Source organism: Cupressus sempervirens, chromosome 11 (assembly GCF_028749045.1).
Source record: "Cupressus sempervirens isolate cs-2001-9-10 chromosome 11, ASM2874904v1, whole genome shotgun sequence".
Taxonomy (NCBI): Eukaryota; Viridiplantae; Streptophyta; class Pinopsida; order Cupressales; family Cupressaceae; genus Cupressus; species Cupressus sempervirens.
Genome location: NC_143128.1, coordinates 46,669,556 through 46,692,406, shown reverse-complemented (window position 1 = coordinate 46,692,406; position 22,851 = coordinate 46,669,556). Strand labels below are relative to the sequence as shown.

The 22,851-nt window shown below is 36.0% G+C and overlaps 1 pseudogene; it reads left to right on the top strand.

Annotated features, from left to right (window-relative positions):
- The first annotated feature begins 254 nt into the window (after nucleotides 1-254).
- Nucleotides 255-22,851, top strand: part of LOC149528180 (putative CCR4-associated factor 1 homolog 7) — a 136,720-nt pseudogene continuing 114,123 nt past the window's right edge.

Below are 22,851 nucleotides of genomic sequence, written 5' to 3'. Positions count from 1 at the left end.
ATCTCTCACAGCACTATACTCGAATTTATTAGTGAGCACATATTGACTATTTTAAAAACAGATTTGAAACAAACAGTTACCACATATATTGACTATTTTAAAAACAGATTTGAAACAAACAGTTACGTTTGAATGAACCAAAAAAACTTAAAAAAATCCAGTATGCAAAGCTGGGTGTGAGAGGAGAACCGTTTACCGCCGCCGATGTTCAAAGTGGAGAAGAGAAATCGCAGAAAATGCCACAGCCACACGCCATGGCCACAGGAAACCACGGCCACAGAAAACCCACAAACCAGAAACCCTCGCAAACCACGACCACAGAAAACTCACAAGCCCAACAAACGCAGCAAACCAAAAACCCTCGCCTTCGCACAACAGAGCACGAAAACAATACAACCGTCGTCTTCCAAAAAACCCAATTTGTTCTTCCAAAAACCTAAGGCGGATTCGGCGGACCCGACGATTTATTCAAACGCATTCATAAAAACCCAAAACCTGGTTTTCATTTCAACTTCCACCTATTTCTTGGAAGAAATTTCTTCCAATTTTCGAGCGAAATTGGCAGACGAAACCCGAAACCGGGTTATACGTTTGATTAACCAAATGCCACCGTTTTCTTCCATAACCCGATTTTGGCGCTGAAAACCCTATTCCGCGCCCGGTATTCCCGTAACCAAACGGGGCCTTAGCTTGTTGCAGGTGTCTTTACAATGAAACCGTCAAACCATCGCAGTGACAAACATTTTAGAAAGAGAATTTCTATTAAATGTGACACAAAAATTATAACCAATATTTCAATAAATTATTTTATAATAATGAATTTTCGAAACCGATCACATTTTTAACGTGTACAGGGTTTTTGAAAACCACAATAGAAATTGACTTACAAATTAAATATCATGAAAAACTGTCACATAATGCAGACTTCCAAAACCTTAATTAATAATGCAGACTTACAAAGCCTTAACCAAGATTGCCAGTATTACAAATATTACAACCAAAAGATTGCCAGTATTACAAATATTACAACCAAAACATTCTCATCAAGACACCCAATAATTTATTAACAAACAATTTGATGCAGCTCTAGTTGTTTACCTTGATAGATATTGCAGCAATATGTGCACTTTCTTTCACCAATCTTTGAACGAAAACTTTCATATAAGGACATGAAGCCTTGAGTTACAAGAGAATATGGAGGTAAAAATAGTTATGAAAATAGCGTTGTTTCAAGCCCTTGTATATTCTTTTTGCCATTAACTAAGTATCGTGCCAATAAATTTCAAAGCAGATCGGATTGTCATTTTCTGTCATCCAGGCTTGCTTAGATGAACTTGTACTATCTTTCTAGCTAAAAACCCTATTAGTATCAAGATAATGGTTAAGATGTTTACACTCTTGCTGTAAGTAAATAATGTACATACTAAAAATGTTTGCTGTTTAGAATGGAACGAGAGGAATGTGTTGTTGCTCACTTTGTAAACACGCTGACATTCAACCCACCATGACGATTACAGGTACGATGTCAACTTTTGTATAGTTTTTGTGAATAATTTATCTTCCTTTCATTGAATGAGTTTCAGATTGATTGTTATAATTATTATTTGTTAAAATTAATTATTATTATTTTTTAGATTTGAAGTAAGCTCAAATTTAAAATCTTTCACAACTTACCACTGTCTAGCCTCTTGCCTAAAATGAAGCATATATTAATGATAAAAAATAGTATTGTTCTTAGATTAATTTGATAAGGACTCTCACTTTCATTTTTCATAGCAGTGTCGAATGAATTGGAAAATGAGAACACACAATTTTTCATCAAGTATAAAAGAAAGGTCATCGAAGGCAAAAACTCATGCGGATGTTAGATGATATAACTACTATATTTTACAAACTAAATCTTTAAAGCATGATTATAAGTTGTTTGTGGATTATTTTCTAGTATGCATATCTGTTCACTGAAGTTGTAAAAGCAGATCTTGTGTGCTTAAATTTGTTTTATAGGATCAAGTCGCAAAATATATTGCCTATCATTGGACTTTTGATACATTTAATACAAGTATAGATTTCTTAGAATTCTGAATTATCTTCATTTTCAGTGATGGGAGTGATTGGTTTTGAATCAATAGCATGGGGAAATAATTGATCCTGTTTTGGGATAGGGAGAAAATATAAGGCAATAATGAGGACAACTAACTTTTTCTTCCAACTGATATTAGAGGCGCATCTAACATGGGACTCTTTTTTCTGTACAGCTGATTCGAGAAGCATCTTGTGTTTGGAAATTCAATTTCAGAGAATTTAATCCAAATCAAGAAATTCATGCCCCTGATTCAATCAAGCTGCTGAGATAGAGTGGTATCCATTTCACCAAAAACAACACATTGGGTATCCATTCAAAGTGCTTTGCTGAGCTTCTGATTTCATCTATCAGTGTTTTCAATAGGAATATGAAATGGGTTGTTTTTCATGGTGTTTATAATTTTGGGTATTTGTTAAAACTTATGATTTGCAACAAGTTGCCTCATAGAAGGTTTTTTCAGTCTGATGAGATTATATTTTCCGAGCGTATATGTTGTGAAGCATATGATCAGGTTCTGTGATGGAGTTTCTGGAGGCCTTTGTTGGAATATTTATTGCAATTGATGTCTGTCCCTGGAGCCAAACACCCACCTATCTCCTACTGCAGAATAGTCACAAAATTTAATACGGGTAGGTGAGTTTTTCAAATTTGGAAATGAGGAGGAAAATATTTTTGGCAAAAGACAAAAGGAATGATCTGTATTCATTCGACCAAAGAGTCGGAGTTGAAGAGAGTAGTTGCAGAGCAGAGCAAAGAAGAAAGAAAGTGATCAGCAAATTCAATCATTGTAGAGATAGAAGGAAGCTTGTTTGTGCCTACAGTTGCACATGTTTTCCTTGTAGTCATTCTGTAAGTTTGAATTTATTAAATTCATCCTATGAAGCAGTGATTGCTCCAGGTGTTATTGTATGCCACCATTAGAGCTGCAACTTCAAAGTTCAAAGTTTGAAGTTTCTCCAATTTAAAGTTTTAAGGTTATTTTAGGGTTTTCTAGTTGAAGCCGAATGCTCCTAGATTTTGTAATGTCTTTTTAAATCAAAGTTGAATAGCAAGAAAATAGGCATACTTGAATCTATTCTTCTTCTTCTATTTGTTGCATTTGAGAAGTTTATTGTTGAAAGTTTCAAGGTTCGGCTATCTAGTTTTAATGGTGAAAAAATTCACGTTATAAACCTGGTCACTTGGCTTGGTCTTTGTCTAAGTTGAAACATTGCAATTTAAGCCGAGCTCACTCGACATCTTCTTCTATCGAGCTCCACCCTACAGTGGTGACCAAGCTCACTAGGCATCCACACTACTGAGCTCACTCGGCATCCATTAGTGCCGAGTTGCCCTTTACGTGTTGAGTTCACTTGGCTCCTTCATGTGCCAAGCTCACTCAGCACCCTCCTACCACTCGGCTCCTTAAGGTGCCGAGCAAAACTGGCACTCAGCAAATAGTTAGTGCCGAGTGAAATTTTTAATGTTGTCATTTTGTCAATGAACAAATTGTCCTTCAACAAAGTACATGCAAATCTGACCCTGAATACCCAATTGAAAGGACTAATCAGCACCAACAATTGGATAGATTATCATTGGGTTGATAAGCTTCCTCTAAATTTTATCGGGTACAGCTCCCTGTATGAAATATTCAATGAATTAAATGTGAATTTTTTTATCAGAAAGCATAAAAGGATATCAAACATCTACCCGTAAATACAGCGTAGATGTGAAAACCTATACTAGTGCATAGAAAGAAAGCAAAGAACAACAAGTGACACAAAGTTCATTTGTTGAACACTACATTGTGTAATGAAAATGAAACTATGTTTTTCATCTTCTTGAGGGAATTAAAATCAGAGCTTTGAAGGATGACATAATAAAGAAGCAATGATATCAGACTGTAACTTCAGAGAAAACTGAAAACGACTCAAAGTTTGAATTCAGTGGAAGGAAAAATACATGATAACCAAAGTTTAATGTGTTTAACCTCCAGCCTCCCTTCCCTGACTGTAAATATTACAAAGCCTCTTTCACACATTACAATCTAACCATTATTCAAAGAAAACAGAAATTTTCTCCACAATATTACATCAAACACCAAAATTTAATCTTGATCTCAGACACAGTTCTGAAAAGAAAGAAAATCTGCCCATGCTCTGCCTCTCACTGTCTCTCAAGAAAATGAAAAGATTTTACAAAATCCCCTCCCTGCCTAGAGCCCAAAGTCTGCAGTCTAGAAGAAGGAAGAATTCCCCCCTTTTTGTCTTTGATGTTGGCATATTTAACCTGTTCTTTCTTGTGGCTTTTCAGTTTCCTAACTTAATCTTGAAATTGGCTCTTTTTGTGGTTGCTCCTATTCACATCTTTTTTTCTCTCATTTATGTTTTGATAACCTTATAAAACATTGATGTAAACATTTTATAAGAATAATTTGACATATTAAATGAGACTTGGACAAGTGGCACATTATTATATTATTCCATTATGAAAATACTTTTGATTATGGGCAGATTCGAAATAACTCTGTCAGAAACAATGGATCTCGATGCGGGATGTATAACTATTTATCCCACCATTGGATCTTGCTGAATTTTGGATATGTTATCCAAATCTTAGTTCTCCACATTCTCACCAAGGCGATTTTGAAAATAATGCCTGAGTCAAAAGTTATAGATCTCTGTGTGAGGGTCTATATGACTATCAGAAAATCCGACTTGCTGAACTTGATCCAAAAAGAAAGCTTCTCTTCATATTTAGAGTTAAATCCCAAAATGAAGTCCGATTGCCTTTCATCTTTTCCCTTTTTATGAATGGATCATCTTTAATTAAATATTACCACGTTTATAATCTGACAATAGTAACACCAAACACCCAAACTGAATTCTGAATCCATGAAACTTCCTATGAAGGCTGATACAACATATAATAGTTTCTACACCTTGGAAGTCTTGCAGTTGAATCCATCAAACCAAGTCTTCATCTTGATATGCACTTTTGCATCTTTTGAATTGTTGGGTTGACTGAAACTGAACTATGAATTCTGGCAAAATCTTGAACTTTCCTGAGCTAGCCATTCTGCATTTCAAATTGTCTTGAACTATCGAACCACTTTGAACTAATTCGAACTTCAATTTGAAGTGGTTCAAAAACTCTGAACTTGAAGTTTTACTTCGATTTTATTGAACCTGCAAAATGGGTTATCTGAACCATTGAACCATTTCAAACTACTTTGAACTAAGGTTCAAAGTGGTTCAAAAACACAAACTCCAAGTTTTAAAACCATCCTCATATTGGTTACTAACACATTTTTATTTTTCACATGGTATCAAAGCTTTGAGGCCCCACATCCACAATGAGTTAGGGCATTTTTTCATAGGATATTTGACATAGCAGGAGATGCAGGAAAGATATGGCAGCAGCCACCATCCTTTAATGGATAGAATTATGATACATAGGCAAAGAAAATGAAAACCATAATGGTTGCAAATGATTTGTGAGAGTTTGTACTTAATGGGTTCAATGATGCGATAGACCCAACTTAGTATGCTGGCCTCACAAATCCACAAAAGACTCAATTGAAAGAGTTAAGGAGAAAAAATGCTAAAGCATTAAGTTTGATTGAAGTAGCAATGATAGAGATAGTTTTTCCTAAGATTACAGTAGCAAATTATACAAAGGAAGCATGGGATATCCTTGAGATGAACTTCAAGAGAACTAATAAGGTCAAAGTATTAAAGCTACAGATGATCAAAAGAGAGTTTGAGAACCTTCAGATGAGAGACAATGAACCTATTGCAGATTTCAGCTCATGAATCTCCACTTTGATAAACCAGCTCAAATCAAATAGAGAAGAATATGATGAGTAGAGAATTGTAGGGAAGATACTGAGGAGTTTACCTCAGAAATATGACAACCTTGTGATGACCATAGAGGAAGAAAAGGACCTCACCACATTGACCATGGATGAATTGATGGAAACTCTTCAAACCATGAGCACCGAATAAACAGGTCAGCTACTACTTCTCAAGAGCAATCTTTCAAGGCTCAAGAAAATTCAAGAGGTAGGGGGAGAGGTAGAAATGGCTCCAGTAGAGGCTCAAGAAATAGAGGTCATGGAAGGAATGGTAAAAGGAATGTTGGTGGAGAAAGCTTAGGAAGAGTAAGCAACCAAGAGGGAGCAAGCACCTCTCAAAACAACTCTAGAGGAGGCAAGAAGAATTACAACTCCAACAAGAGTAATGTTCAATGCTACTACTGTCATAAGTATGGACATTATGTAAGTGAATGCTGGAAGAAACGAGTTGATCAGTCAAAGAAAAATGCTAATGTGGCTGATGTGAATACGAGAAATACAAATAATCCCACAGCCTTCATCATGTGTAACATTGGTGAAGAAGGAAGCCCTAAGGTATGGTACCTAGACATCAGATGTAGCAACCACATGAGTGGTAATGAAAGTTTATTTTCTTTTATTGATAAGACTTTTAAGTCTGAAATTAAAGTATAAAATAATGGAACTATTCCCATAGTGAGCAAAGGATCTATTATGGTCTGCACCAAGCAAGGTGAGAAGAAGAAAATACAAAATGTGTATTTTGCCCTCGAAATGAAGCACAACTTGATGAGTGTTGGACAACTCATTCAAAATGGATACAAGGTGCTAATGGAAAATCACAAGTGTGTCATTCATGAGAAGGATGGGATTAATAGGTTACTTGCAGTAATCCAAATGACAAAGAACTGGATGTTCCCGTTAAGAATTGAGACATGTTTCTCTTCTCAAGTCAGTGTTGTACTTCCCAAGCATGCGTGTACAGTAGTACATTAGCAATCAGCTCTTAGAAGCATGATTGAAGACCCCCCCAAGCTTTGGCATCTTAGGTATGGACATCTTGGCTTTTCTGGTTTAAATTTGTTGTGCAAGAAAAGAATGGTAGAAGGTTTGCCAATCATTGTAAATTCATATAACAAGTGTGAGACATGCATATTGGGTAAGCAACATAGGCTTCCCTTTAATTTTGGAAATTCTAGAAGGGCTAGAGCACCATTAGAGTTGGTGCATTCTAATTTGGTAGGCCCTATGCAAACTACTTCTATTGGGGGGAGTACTTATTTTATGACATTCATAGATAATTTCAGTCATAGGACATGGGTGTATTTTTTGAAGAATAAATCTAAAGCATTTGAAAAATTTGTAGAATTTAAAGCCTTGGCTGAAAAAGAATGTGGACACTATATTAAGGCCTTTAGATCAGATAAAGGAGGGGAGTATACCTCCAATATGTTTGTAAATTTTTTCAGGAAAAATGGTATAAGAAAAGAGTTGACAACCAGTTATACTCCACAGCAAAATGGAGTGGCTGAGAGGAAAAATAGGACCATTATTGAAATGGCAAGGAGAATGTTGAAAGAAAAAAGAATCCCAACTGAATATTGGGGAAAAGCTATAGCAATAGCAGTATATTTGATCAACATGTGTCCTACAAAATTAGTTCGTGATAAGATTCCTCTTGAGGATTGGTCAAGGGGCATATGGACAGTTGAGCACTTGAGAGTGTTCATATGTGTAGCATATGCAAATGTGCCTAAGGAACAAAGGAAAAAGTTAGATGATAAAGGTGTGAAGTGCATCTTCATAAGGTACAGTTCAGAATCAAAGGCCTATAGGCTATATGATCCAATTAATAAGAAGATCATCATTTCAAGAGATATGGAGTTTCTTAAAAATCAGTCATGGGATGGCTCAGTAGATGAATCCTCAAGCACTTCAAGTAAAGTGCCTACCATTGAAGAGGAAGAAGATGACATTGGTGATCAACAAGAAGATGGAGCAACAAACATATATTGCAGACAAAAGAAAAAAGGAAAGCAACCCTTAACATGCCGAGCAATATCTTCAAGCACATCAAGATAGCCCCGAGCTTGTATGCAAAATAGTAGCAGCAGCAATACTAAAAATTTAGATCCCACTCTTGCCTCCCTATTGCCAAGAAAGACCAAAACTCTAAGGGACATATACCAAGAAGAAAGGTATGATGAAGACAATGATGAGAGTGTAAATTTTGCATTATTTTCTCATACTAATCCAATTTATTTTGAGGAAGCTGTGAAAGAGGAGAAATGGTGTAATGCCATGGATGAGGAAATAGATGCTATTGAAAGAAATGAGACATGGGAGTTAACTACAGTGCCTCCCAAGAAAAAAGTAATTGGAGTGAAATGGATTTATAAGACCAAGTGCAATGCTGAAGGAAAAATAGATAGGTATAAGGCACATTTAGCGGTCAAGGGGTATAAGCAATAGTATGGCAGAGATTATGATGAGACATATGCCCTAGTTGCAAGAATGGAAACTGTGCATGCTATCATAGCAATTGCAGCCCAACACAAATGGAAGGTATATCAAATGGATGTGAAGTCCACCTTCCTAAATGATATATTGAAGGAAGAAGTATATGTGAAGCAACCACCTGGTTATGAAGTTGTAGGTGTAGAACACAAGGTGTATAGACTAAAAAAAGCTCTTTATGGGCTTAAGCAAGCTCCACGACCATGGTATAGTAGGATTGACTCATACTTGATGAGCAATGGCTTTAGCAAAAGCAATAGTGAGCCCACACTTTACATCAAGGTAGAAAATGGTAATGTGTTGATTGTTGTCTTGTATGTTGATGATTTAATTTTCACTAAAAATGATAATTTCCTAATTGGTAAGTTCACAGAGGCTATGAAAAATGAATTTGAAATGATAGACCTAGGTTTCTTGAAGTATTTTTTAGGCATAGAAGTAAAACAAATGCATGATAGCATTTTCATCTCTCAAGAAAAATATGCAAAGCAGATCTTGGAGAGATTCAAAATGCAAAACAGTAAGGCAGCGCCAACACAAATAGTAATATGTCTAAAGTTGAGCATGGAAGATTGTAGCAAAAGTGTGAATCCAACACTATAGAAAAGTATGGTTGGAAGCTTGATGTATTTGACTACAACTCTGCCAAACATAATGTATGCATTAAGTCTAATTTTTAGATTTATGGAAACACCAAAGGATTTCCATTGGCAAGTGGAAAAGAGGATCCTAAGGTATGTGAATGGTGCCAAGGGATTTGGAATTTTGTATACTGCAGAAAATGAATTTAAGTTGGTTGGTTACACAGATAGTGATTGAGCTAGAACTCTAGATGATAGGAAGAACACTTCCGGATACATGTTTCATATGGGATCGAGTGCAATTTCATTGGCAGCCAAGAGGCAACCTATTGTTGCTCAATCTATAGCAGAGGCTGAATACATAGTAGAAAATGTAGTAGCATGTCAAGTTATTTGGTAAAGGAGGATCTTGACAGATTTAAATGAAAGGCAAGATGATGAAACTACATTTTATTGTGACAACATCTCCTCAATTGCATTGTCCAAGAATCTAGTCTTTCATAGGAGAAGCAAGCATATAGAGATCAGATATCACTTCATCAAAGAGTTGGTGGAGAATGGGGATATCAAGATGGAATTTTGTAAGTCTGAGCAGCAACTAGCAGACATTTTTACCAAGTCATTAGGCATTAGAAGTTTTGTACACCTAAGAGAGTGTCTTGGTGTAGTTGATTTGGATCAATAATGATCCTTGTTTCTTTGACTCAAGACAAAGGGGGAGAGTTGGAATATTTATTGCAATTGACATTTGTCCCTGGAGCCAAATGCCCACCTACCTCTTGATGGATTGTAGAGCAGTCATCAAATTTAATACGAGTAGGTGAGTTTTTCAAATTTGGAAATGAGGGGGAAAATATTTTTGGTAGAATACAAAAGGATTAATCTATATTCATTCAACCAAAGAGTCAGAGTTGAAGAGAGTAGTTGTAGAACAAAGCAAAGAAGAAATAAAGTGATCAGCAAATCCAATCATTGCAGAGATAGAAGGAAGCTTGTTTCGTGCCTGTAGTTGTACGTGTTTTCCTTGTTGGTCATTCTATAAGTTTGAGTTTATTGAATTCATCCTGTGAAGTAGTGATTGCTCTAGGTGTTATTGTATGTCGCCATTAGAGATGCAAGTTTGAAGTTTGAAGTTTGAAGTTTGAAGTTTCTCCAGTTTAAAGTTTTAGGGTTATTTTAGGGTTTTCTAGCTAAAGTCGAATGCTCCCAGATTTTGTAATATTTTTTTAATCAAAGTTGAATAACAAGCAAGCAAGCATACTTGAATCTATTATTCTTCTTCTATTTGTTGCATTTGAGAAGTTTATTATTGAAAGCTTCAAGGTTCGACTCTCTGGTTTTAATTGTGGAAAAGTTCACATTATAAACTTGGTCACTTGGCTTGGTCTTTGTTTGAGTTGAAACTTTGTAATTTAAGTTGAGCTCACTCGGCATCTTCTTCTATCGAGCTATACCCTACAATGGTGACCGAGCTCACTCGACATCCATTGGTGTCGAGTTGTCCTTCACGTGTAGAGTTCACTCGGCTCCTTCATGTGCCAAGCTCACTCGGCACCCTCCTACCACTCGGCTCCTTAAGGTGCCAAGAAAAACTAGCACTCGACAAATAGTTAGTGCCAAGAAAAAATTTTAATGTTGTGATTTTTGTTTTTCACATCCTTAACAAAGTTACTGAGCTACTTAAAGTAGTAAAAATTGGCATATGTCACCGAGCAGAGTTTGATAGTCTACTTACTTGCTTTGTTTCCATGAAGTTGAAAGAGGGTTTTATAAACATATCATTGGACAAGTATACAAATGTTTTGTATGGATTGTATCTAAAAAACTACATTGGATAAGGTACTTGAATCTGCATGCATGGTAATGTTAAATTCTATTTCTATTCACTAACTTGCAAGTGGACCTGAAAAGAGTTGAAAATGACAAATTTAAACATATCCTTCATATGATTTCATATGGGTAAATCATTTTCTTTGGTATATGAATTGGTTTCATACCATTCAAGGCCACTTTTTTTAAGATTAGCAATTTCTTATGTCTGAAGAAAGAAAAATTGAACACTAAGAAATTTCATATCACATCATGGACTTGTTGAAAAGGCTTTCAAAACTTTAAATCAAATGTAATTGCTAGGTGCAAAGCTAAATTATAGAGAAGCATCTCAAGCATGATCAAAACTAATTGCATTCCTATGCTATAATACTCGAAAGAGGGACTATGGATGACCATTAATACCATATTTAATTACAAACCTATTTCATTGCATAGCTAGACGGATTGAATTGCAATTGTGATTGAGGAAGAAGAACTATTTGGAGGAATCCTTAAGATTGATATGGAGGAAAAGAGAAGGGGAAGAAGAATTATCATGTGAATAGCATACCACTAATCTAGGCTATACTTCATCTGATATGAGTAGATAGGCTTTAAGCTTCAACATTAAAACCACTGAGAAATATTAAATATCCTATCCACTAAAACTTTTATGTATTCAATTTTTTGATGAATAGCCCCTTCCTTAGATTAAAAAAAATACAATAAAGTTACATATTCACAAAAAAGGGGCTAGGGGATATAGGATCATTCCACGAGTTCATTCAACCACTGGCCAGAAATTAGCCATTCATAAAAAAACTTTAGAAAACAACTAGAAAATAAAGAAATTCTCATGCTACTAGTGCAGCGCCAGCCAACGAAGGAGGATCCTTATCATCATAGCCCCACCCAAAAGTGGGGTGAGTAGATGGCTCAAGGGGAGCCCAACTATCATCAAGAGTAGTAGCATTATCTTCATCTTTCTCTCCCTTAGGTCCTGGAAGGAAAAATAGCTAAGTCCAGTAGGGGAAACACCCACTTGGGGTTCAAGTGAACAAAAGGCCAAACAATAGTAGGAGTAGCAGGAGGAGCCATTGGGGACCACCCTGAACTAGACCTCTAGGGAGGTGAGATTGAGTGGTGTCGATCACCAAAACCTCTAGAAATGTGGCACTGACCAAAAGCACCATTGCTGGGAGAGTGGTGCTGCTGAGAGGGAGGCGTTTGTGAGTGGCAAGTGGAACTAATATGTCCTTGATGGTGATCTCAAGGAGGGTATGGTCGCTAGAGGCTGAATCTGATGGAACATGAGCAACCGTATAGGGGGCATTTCCCCAATGAGCCAAAAGCTCCTATAAGTGCGCCACCTCTAAAGCTACTTTATCCATCTGTACTTAAATTTGCAACATGACATTGTTATAAATACATGATTTAGAGTACATAGACACATTAATGTCAAGTGTGTTGTGAGTAGAAATGACTGCATTCTAATCTTTCCAAATGGTAAATAAGATCTTCAATCTGAAAGCATGCCATATCTAGGCATATTTGAAGGTAATCAAGGTATTATCATCCAAAAGAACCATATGCCAAGAAAAAGGTTTTGGGCAAAAGGGGCAAAAGAGATCATGGATCTATCACCAGTAACACTGAGCCCATCTACTAAACTAAAAAATGTGCAAAAAGGACTCTGGTTGACCACAGAAAGGGAAATAGGGCTTAGGAACTCCTAGATACCATAGCTAGGAGCCCAAAGGCAAGCCCTAGAAAAGAATATGCAAGGAAAAATGAGCAATTTTGGGTTCAGTAAAGGTGTGTTACACAATGGAGAACCTATGACTCCAAGTGCGATGCGAGGATTGTAAATGCCAACTTTCGTTGAGTACATCAACCATGGGCAGGTGAGGAACTAGCCATTGGAAACCTAGCCTAAGTTTGTAGCAGGTTATCAGAGTGTCTAGATACCACTTTGAGTCTTTCCACCAAGGACAAGAAGACTGAATGCCCACTTTGTGTAACAAATGTGAAGGCACCACAGAAACTAGAAGATCAAAAGTTTTCCAATCTAAACGAGTGAGCCAGAACTGCACTCTCATGTCTTCCCATGACTATAAGTTTATAGTAACTCTAGAGAAAAGATCTTTAGGGGTCCTTATGCTACATTTAAAAAAATGCAAAGCACTAGCCTCATGCACCTTTTCCAGGAGAACACCTTGAATAGAAAATAAAGGTGACCACTAGAGATTATGCTAGTTCAAGTAAAGCTCATCTTTGAATCCATTGCCAACCTAGTGAAGCCAAGGCTTAACTACTTCCTAGGATTTCCAAATATTCTTGGCAAAAAAATTACCCTGAATTTGAATAGGTTCAAGGCTAATCAGAAGGGTTTGAAACCCAATCCCCTTCTAGGTTGACTAGTGAACAAGAAAGCCTAAAGAAATACAATGCCTTAACAGAGTCTTCGAGGCTTCATTTCTAGAAAAATCTTGAATCACCCATTTGGCACATAAAGAAATACCTTGCTTCTAGGTGGATAGCAAGCCAAGGCCACCAGACTCCTTGGGAAGATAGCATAAATCCCAAGCAACTCTATAAAAGCCCTAGTGAGAAGTATCTAATGCCCAAAGAAAGTCACGTAAAAGGCATTCAAGTTTGAGGTATGAGGCCTTTGATGGAGCCCAACAAGAAGAATAATAAACATGGGTGGTGGCCAACACTTTGGAACAAATCTAGAATTTTCCTTCTAGGGAAAGAGGTTTGGTAATCCAATACTCTAGCTTCTTCTCTATTATGGAAAGAACCACATTCCAGAGCTCAATAGCTGAGGCTTGGAAGGTGAAGGGGATACCCAGAAAATGAAAAACTTCCCCATGTTGAACCCATTTGCATTGGTATTTCTCAAGCCAAGCAGGACAAGGAAGGTAAGACTATCTGTAACAAAGGATTTTGTGCCACTGAATTTGGAAAACCCTGAAACAAGACAGAATGTGTCAAGACATTGTAAAGTACAGGCAATATTCTCTTCATTCTCAATGAGAATGAGGAAAGAGTCATCTGTAAAATGACCATTCACAAGCTAATTAGGGGAATCCGAAAGGGAAATATTTCAGACCCTTCTTTGGGAGATGGCATTTGCGAGCAAATACTCAAAACCTTCTTCTTCCAATTAATATAATGAGGGTGTTAGCAGGTAGCCTTGGTGAATTAAATGATAAAGCCCAAATGCTTGAGACTAATGGGCATTAATGGAGATGTAAGCAAAGGCATCTCCAAAGAGCATTTGGACTAATTGCAAAAAGGTAGGGCCAAACCCAAGAGCTTGAAGCATGGTCAAAATGAAAGGCCACTCAATCCTGTCATAAGCTTTGGCAAAATCAATTTTGAGAGAGATGGCCTATTTCTTGGAATGATGAGCCCATTCCATCCCTTCCCACACAACAATTATATTGTCCAAGATATAATGGGACTTGATAAAACCCGTTTGCTCAAGTCGAATGATCGGAGGAAGAAGATGATGGATTTTGAGTGAAAGAGCCTTGGTAATGATCTTATAGGAAATGTTCAACAATTTGATATGCCTCCAATTATAGATGTCTTCAAGGTTGTCAACCTTAGGTTTGAACTTAATATTCCATTTGTTAATAAGATTACCCAGAGAACAAGACTTGTATGCCTCAATATAAACCTTATGCAAGTTTGGACCAATCTCATCCCAAAATGCTTTGTAAAATTCACAAGAGAAGCCTTCACAACTAGGGGCCTTATCATCTATCATGAAGAAGACAACTTCCTTGAGGTCCTCCAAAGTGAGCTTCTACTCATAGAATGCATATTGTTCTGGAGCAAGTTTTTTAGGCATGACAGCCAAATAAGCCTACAAGGCTTGGTGCCTGGCCACTAAAGGACCCCGAGATGTGAAATTTGTCTCATAGTGGTGAACAAAGGCTTGAAGAATATCAAAAAGATTACATAGGGTATGTTGACCCTCTCGAATGTGCTTGATCCCCACCATAGAGTGGCATGCCATCAACACATTAAAAAATTCCTTGGAAGCTTAATCACCAACCTCTAGCCAGTGAAGGCAGGCTTTGAGTTGAGCTCCCTAGGTAGTATATTTTATGCAACTTGTTTATGATGGTGAAGGTTGGCAAGCTAAACCTTGAGATCCGTATCAAAAAAATTCATGGAAAGAGATTTAGTGGCCATATGGAGATCTTTTATAGTGGCCTCATAAGATCTCTTGCGGTATGTGGCCAATTGCCTCCCATAAATGCAAAGAAAGCTCACAGTACATGTGATGGCATCTTTCCACCATTGAATCCACACAGAAGATGAGTAGGGCCTAGGTTCAAGGTTCCAAGTTTGTAAAATATGGGTGGCAATGGGTGGATGGGATAGTACGAAAGTATTAAGGTAAAATTGAGTTTTACAATTACAAGGAGGGGGAAAATGCAAAGTAATGGAGAAGTGGATAGGGAAATGATCTGAAAGAGTCATGTTAAGTAGCAGAGTGAGAGGTAGTAGACTCAGGTGAGAAAAAGAAAAAAAGGACTAAGCAAAAATCATAGCACGGTCCAACCTTTTAAGGACCCTGTCAGCTCCCTCTCAAAAGTTGGACCATGTGTACCAAATCTCATTAGTCCAACAGTGATGAACATTGGGATCAAAAAGACCCAACTTGTTCTGCATGTAGAACCAAGCTTCTTCCTCATCAACTGACCATCAAAAAGGCAATAGGCCCACTTCATCAACAACCAACTCAACCATACTAAAATCCCCATAGAATAACCAGGTGGCAGGTGGCAAAGATTTAGCTAGCCAACTCCACAAGTGTGATTTCTCAATCACATCATTAGGGCCATAGATATTGACAATGCCAAAATAATGATTTTGAAAAGACAAAAAAATCTAAACTACTCTCTACATGTGGTTAGAACCATGGGAAATAACAAAATGAAAAAGCTAAGGGGAGATGAGAGTGACTACACCACCTCGACCAACTTCATGCTGAGAAGCAAAACTAACACCATCCGGCCATATCACATGGCAAGCTAAGTTGAGAAGGAACTGAAAGACTTTAACTTCTTGCAAACATAGAACATCAATATTGCCAAGCCTATGCTTGGTATCACAAACAAAATACTTTCTAGAGAGGTCTATTAGCCCCTGCACATTTCATGAGAGAAAATTCATCATAAACAAGCTTGCATATTCTCCTCATCCCCAAGCAAGGAAAAACTATTATGCAAGAAAGCAGAGGGTTCAAATGAAGAGTCACCCAAAGTGATGGCTCTTCACTTATAACCTTAAGGGCTACAAGAGTGATCGAGAGATGAAGAAGAAATCATAGAAGCTTTTTGAGGCACCCAAACCCAGGTAGCTCATACCTCTGGCTTAGCTATCCCCTATGGTGTAGGGCTTGAAATCAGCGGCCTCACAACTAGAGGAACCTCCGATGCCGAGGGTACAAGAGGAGTCGTACTAGAACTAGGATGGCTATGTTCTTGAGAAATAGGGTTTAGCTTAGTAGCGCCCTTTCCTTTCTTGACAATCATTGTCCACTCATCCTTTTTAACAGTTGGAGCTAGCTTGGGTTCTTGCACCAAAGAGCGATTATGCTCAAGAAGAGGACAATCCTGACTCACAAATTGATAGTGAAAAATAAGTATTCAAGAGATTCAAGTAAAGAACCTTTTGAGTAAAGGTATTAGCACCAATCTAAATTTCCATAGTCTCTTTAAGGTCCCTAGAAAGGTTGACCTCAACATAGACCCTCCGCTTAGGACGAGCATTAAAAAATTTATCCAGTTCCACGTAAATGACTTTGCCCATGGTTTGGGTAATTTCAGTGAGAAAAGACCAGCAAGGGATGGGAAACCCAGGGAAATCTACCTAAATTGGAACCCTAATTTTGCGGTCATCTGAACACAAAAGTCTCAAGACCATCTCTAGAAAATGAGCAAAGACGAGTGAACTATCCACAACCCATGGCTGAAAATACTCTCAACCTAGCAGGGGTTACCAAAATGAAACAAGAAAAAACCCTTGGTGAGGTTTTGAACCCCTTCAAGGTGAATCCCCTAGGGGGACCAAGCCTTGGATACTCATTCATGCAACGTGCTTTCATAAGGAGTGTGACCCACAAAATACCCAATAAGATTTTGGGTTTCTAGCTATTCGCAAGCAGATTCAAAAGCAAAAATATTCAGAACCAAGTCAGGCGAGGAATTACCTCGTGAAATACCTTGGGCACAAATTTGTATGGGCATTTGATTGGAGAGGCCATTTTTGCATGCAACAGCAACTCCAGCACCAAGAGTAACTGTTGGGCCAGAGAGGGCCAAGGCCATTATAGCCTAAAATAAATTCTGCACTAAATGCGGAATGATAGATAGTAATGCAGAAAGGGTTTAGACTTAGACCGTACAAACCCTAGCAGAGCTCATTTGGATTCTTATGTATTTAATTCTCCTTCAATGATTATGTAAAGACTTATTCACTCTATTGTTTAAAATAAGAAGGAAAAAACTCAAAATTTAACGTGCCTACAAGTATACTTCTTCTAGTTGATGTGTGTTGGAATGTGTAATTTTCCCTCAAATGAAAAGTAAAATAATACTAGAGGATCCTAAAAATTGTGGATTACAAATAGGGTTAGGTAATATTAATATTTAATTCTATAAAGTTCTAGAAGTCATTTGAAAAGTCTATTTGTTCTATGTCAGTTAATTTAGATATTTCCAGAAACAATCAAAGACTTCTATAAAAGAGGTACATTGTAATGTGTTTTTATTGAGACAGGTAATGAAATGGTTCTATAATTTCTATAAGTACCTATACCATGTATTTTGTGTTTAATTATCATTGTCCCTCCATCCCTATCAATGTGGAATTCTGGAATCTACCCTGCTGCTGTTCTCAACATTTTTTCTCTACTTTTTCTAAGAAACTCCCACTTGATGGTGAACACTGAACTCTCAAGATTCATCTATGTTTCTCCTCCCTTGTAAAGTGGTTGACTCTAAATAATGAATCCTTCTTTTTAAGTTTCCTTCGTAACCTAGACTTAGGAGTGTCAATTAACAATTCTCATGCTTAAGTTATTGAGTAGATTAATAACTGCCATGGCTAAAGTGTATGATTTGAGAGGGTGGAAATTTCCTGCAAGGGATTGGGAATGATTATTCAATCCAGGAAAGCATAATTAATATGGCTCTCCCTTTCTGCCATGAATTATAGGTTACTTATCAAGGGGAAATTGATATAATGATAAAATATATATGTGCAGGGTGGTTTTCTTTTAAGCTTTAGGTTAATTTCTTGTTTTATTTTATTTTATTTTTAAATACTTGATTTATTAAAATTGGTTTTAATTTAATATTAAGATAAATTAAATTTCAAAAGGATTAAAGATGATAATAATAGGTTTGATTAATATCAATCTTATTGTGTCTACCTCCTCCCCTTTGGGTTGGCTATGGTATTTCCTGCATCTAATTTGGAACAAAAGAGGTTAAAAATTTATGATAAATTTGTGTAATAAAATTTGCAACATGTATTCAAATTTTCTTTTCCTATAGTATAATTTCCAATTAAAATTAGGTTGATTAATTTTAAAGTAATTTTTAACATATCTATTTATAAAATTTGTCATAATTAATAAATTAAAATTTGACCAAGTTAAATTGTGATACCCTAAACTCTGGAACCAGAATCTTCCAGGACATAGTTTGTAAAACTAGAGTTAGTCAAGCAAAAACCACCTAGGACACAAATGTTATACCATTGTATCATATTGGCCATTATTTCTTAGGCCATCAAAACCACATTTTAAAAATCATTTCTTCTCACTTAAGGAACATTTACAAAAATCATTACTAAATTAAGAACAATTCATTTAGGGAATCAAATAGTAAAGATATGTGTATTGTAGTATCGAAAGATAGGGGGGTGACATATCCTCCCCCTTATGAGTCATTTTCCTCAATAAAAATAACTAAAATTACAAAATTATTTATAGTGCATAAATGTTTCTTCTAAACTATCTAGTTATATACATTAAAAAATGAGAAAATTATTTATGGATCTTGTCATTGTATTTCCACACAACATTGTCCTCTAAGTATTGGTCCTACTAGACCTTACACTAGTTTACTTCTTTATTACACAAGCGTAACATATGTGCCTCAAGCAACCTAATGGTATCAACCATGACCATCTTGGGGTCTCATATCTACAAATAGTTTCAATCCATCATGTGTGAGAAGTCAAAAACATACTTTTTAAGGTAAGAAATGTGAAACACATTGGGAATTAAAAACAACATTGGTGGTAGTGAAATCCTATACATGATTGGGCTTATCATTTCCAAGGTTTCTATAGGTCCAATGCATCTAGGCAAAAGTATGGAGGATTTTCCAAAGGTTATTGCACTTTTCTTATATTTTACCCTTAATAGTACCTTTTCACTAACTATAAAATGGTAGAATGTATTCATAGCATCACTATAGCATTTTTTGGCAATCGGTAGCTTCTACCAACCTTTTCCTAATCAATCTAACCCATCCCTCCATTTCTGGCATTGTTTCAAGGCCTAGTACAATCTTGCCCCTTCTAGCATATCCCAGCTAATAAAAGTTCTATAAAAAAAATTCCATACAATGCTTCAAGGGAGTCATTTTGATCGAGGATTGGTAGGTATTATTATATAAAAACTCAACCAATGTAAAATAATCCTCCCATTTATATTCATTATCCATTTAATACATTGTAAGTAAATCTTCTAAGATCCATTTCATTTTTATATTTATATTCGTTATCCAAAATCTCGACATCCTTCTAGCATCCCTATAATAAATTATCTTCTTAGGAACACCATGTAGTGTAAAGATTTCTTGCACAATATCGCACACAATAAATGGAGCTCCATTTTTTTATGTCACCTTAAGCTACCTTGCTAAGTCTATCTATGACTACCAATATCATTTTGTACTTGTTACATGACATGGGTAGTTCTTGGATGTAATCCATACTAATAATTTGCTACTTACATTTTGGAATAGCACATGAGTGGAGTCAACTTGAATATATATTTGTCCTTGAATTATAAGTATTTCATCTCCATATCAAAATGGAACCCATCATATCAGTGATCTTAAAGGGTTCAATCGTAGTGCCCTCCTAACTAGATTGTAGAATTTATTACCCCCATAACTAGATATGACATGTTGTTTGAAGCTTGTTCAAATATATGTTATAGTGAAAATATGTCATCTTTGGCTCAAGGGGTCAACTACCTTATTTTATATCCCCTTAATGTAAATAATTTTAAAATTATAGTCAAAAATTAGTTCTAGCCAACACCATTATCCTACATTTAGATTGGGTTGAGTAAAACTATATCTCAAGCCTTGGTGATTGGATCGAAATGTAATTTTTTCCCTATCAAATATTAATGCCTTTATATTTTGAATGCATATTGTAAGAAATGAGTAGGTTCCCTTTTAAAGAGATCTTAGAGTGGCCCATGCCTTGAACTTTCGAATGAGGTAAGAACCATATTGAAGTAGACTGATAAATAGTTGTGTTGGAAATATAGGAGTAACTAAGAGGGCAAGGGTGAATCAATTACAACTAATACAATTCCAAATCCCTTAGATATTAGTACAAACTATCCTATAACTCACATCTCTATTAGAACTAGAAATCCATTATAACTCGGTTAACAAAGAAATCTTGAAATGTTAATGTGTATTAACCCTTAGTAAATTAGTTGTAGAAAGATAAAGTAATAAGAAAATAACATAAACACATGAGACACCAAGAATTAACATGGAAACCCAATTTGAGAAATCTACCAATGCAACTATTTACAACTTTTCACTATTTTGAAGTGATCCCTTTTAGGAACCAACTCTATTTAAGGTTACAAAGCACATTTTTAGGTGTGACCCTATTAAAGGATTTAAATCACCCTGTTAGGAGTTACCTTGTTAGAGGTCTTCAAACACTTCAATTTAGAAATGTCAGCTGGTTAGAGGATTTATAAAATGATTGTTAAGTCAACTTTGTTAAGGGATTTCTTCACTACTACAATTGTTATAGAGTAACAATGATTAACCTGATTGACAAAGCAACTAAATTGTAGATTCAGATCACTATTATGGCTTATCCTCTAGATCCTCCTTGATCAGAATTTTCTTTGGAGCTCCTTGGATACTCTACTCCAAATCAGATATTCTTCTTTATTCACATATTATCTTCTTCTTCTCAATCTCATATTTCAATCCACATCTTAACCTTTCATATATATGAAATCTAATGTCAATTCATGAATAACCTTTGAAATTAAAAAGTAATATCTGTATATGAGAAAATGTTAGTATGCTAATAGAAACCAAATTTAAATAAAGCTTCTACAAACTAAAAAAAATTCATAAACTTCAAGATAGACTAAGATGAGCTCTTAATTGAGAATATGAGCCATTAATGGGCTCTCTCAATAAGAAGCTCTCTTGTTGAGTAGCTTTGTCTAAATAGATAGGATGTATGCTCAAGCTTTATGCTTCAAAAAGGGCTTCAATGGATGATTGTGGATTTTTGGTGTGGATAGATGGCTTTAGTATGGATTTGGCTCTCAAAATAGCATTATAACTTTACTTCATGGATTGTGTTATTTTGCAAAGGGGAAGGATCCAATTTATAGGCAAGAGGCTTGAGGGATTGAGGGCTAAGATGCAAGGATGGGAAAAAGCTTATGGAGGGCTCAGATTGCATGAGAGGAGAGCACATGGATTGTGCTTCCTTATAGCCAATCAAGGAGTGACACATGTCACATGGTGAGAGGATGGAGGAAAGGGTAAGGATGAGTCAACAAAGGAGGCTCAAGAGATAAAATCTTCATAAAGACCCTCATAATGACTTTGTAAGAGCAATAAAAGGGCTTGTAAGAGTCATTTATGACCTAGTGGACTTCATAAAGTTTTATGGTTGAGATATTTTGAGGGTGATGAGAGCAATTTCGACTTGGGCTTGATTAGGAAGGTTCTAAGCTTGCTTAGGCTTGTGCAAATGATTAGAGGATGGATTAGGATGGTTTAGGATTAGCTTAAGGATAGGCAAGTGGATGGCATTTAATGAGGGTGGGTGAAGGAAGAGATATTTGTTAACTTTGGCTTGGGTTAGTAAGTTTTAACCCATGTTTAGGGAATGTGACAAGGTTAGGAGGGGATTAGGATTAGGTTTAAAGACATCTTCTAGAAGAGTCTAGATTTTGGATGAGGATAAAGACTTTCTAGAATAGTCTAGAATTTCCTAGGATGAGGATGAAGACTTTCTAGAAGAGTCTAGAACTTCTTAGGATGAGGATAAATTAGATTTTTAGGAAATAAATAAAGTTTTATTTATTTCAAGGGTTTGGGTTGAGGAGATATTTATTAAAACTTTTTTAATAAACATGAGGATTAATATTTAATTTTAATTAAATATTTTGAGTTGGGATTAGGGGTAGGAAATGATGGGATTAGCCTTTAATCAAAATTAAAGAAGGATTAGAAGATTTTGGAAGAGGTTATTGGTCATAAGGAAATTGGCCAACTTTTGGGAAAAAAATAAATTTTTTATTTATTTTAGGATTTTTGGTCAATTTATTAATTAAATAATTAATAAATAAGGAAATAATGTTTAAATAAAATTTAAACATTTTTGGGAGGGATTCCTTAATTAAATATTTTTAATTAAGATAAAAGGATTTAATGGCATAAAAATTAATTAATTAATTAATTAATTAATTAATTAATTAATAAATGATGATGTCATCAGGAATTTTTCAGAACATAAAAATACTTTATTTTCTAAAGGATTTTTAGGTGTCTACATTTTGCCCCTCTTTGATGTGATGCCACAAGTGGCATGGCATCAAAGATAAGAAAATAAGATGCCCAAGGCTAGAGCAGAAGAGGAGAGAATGGACTGCGAGATGCCCCCTCAAGAAGGTAGCGAGGAGAGAAAGCGAGGCTCGATGGCTTCTTGAAAAGTACAAG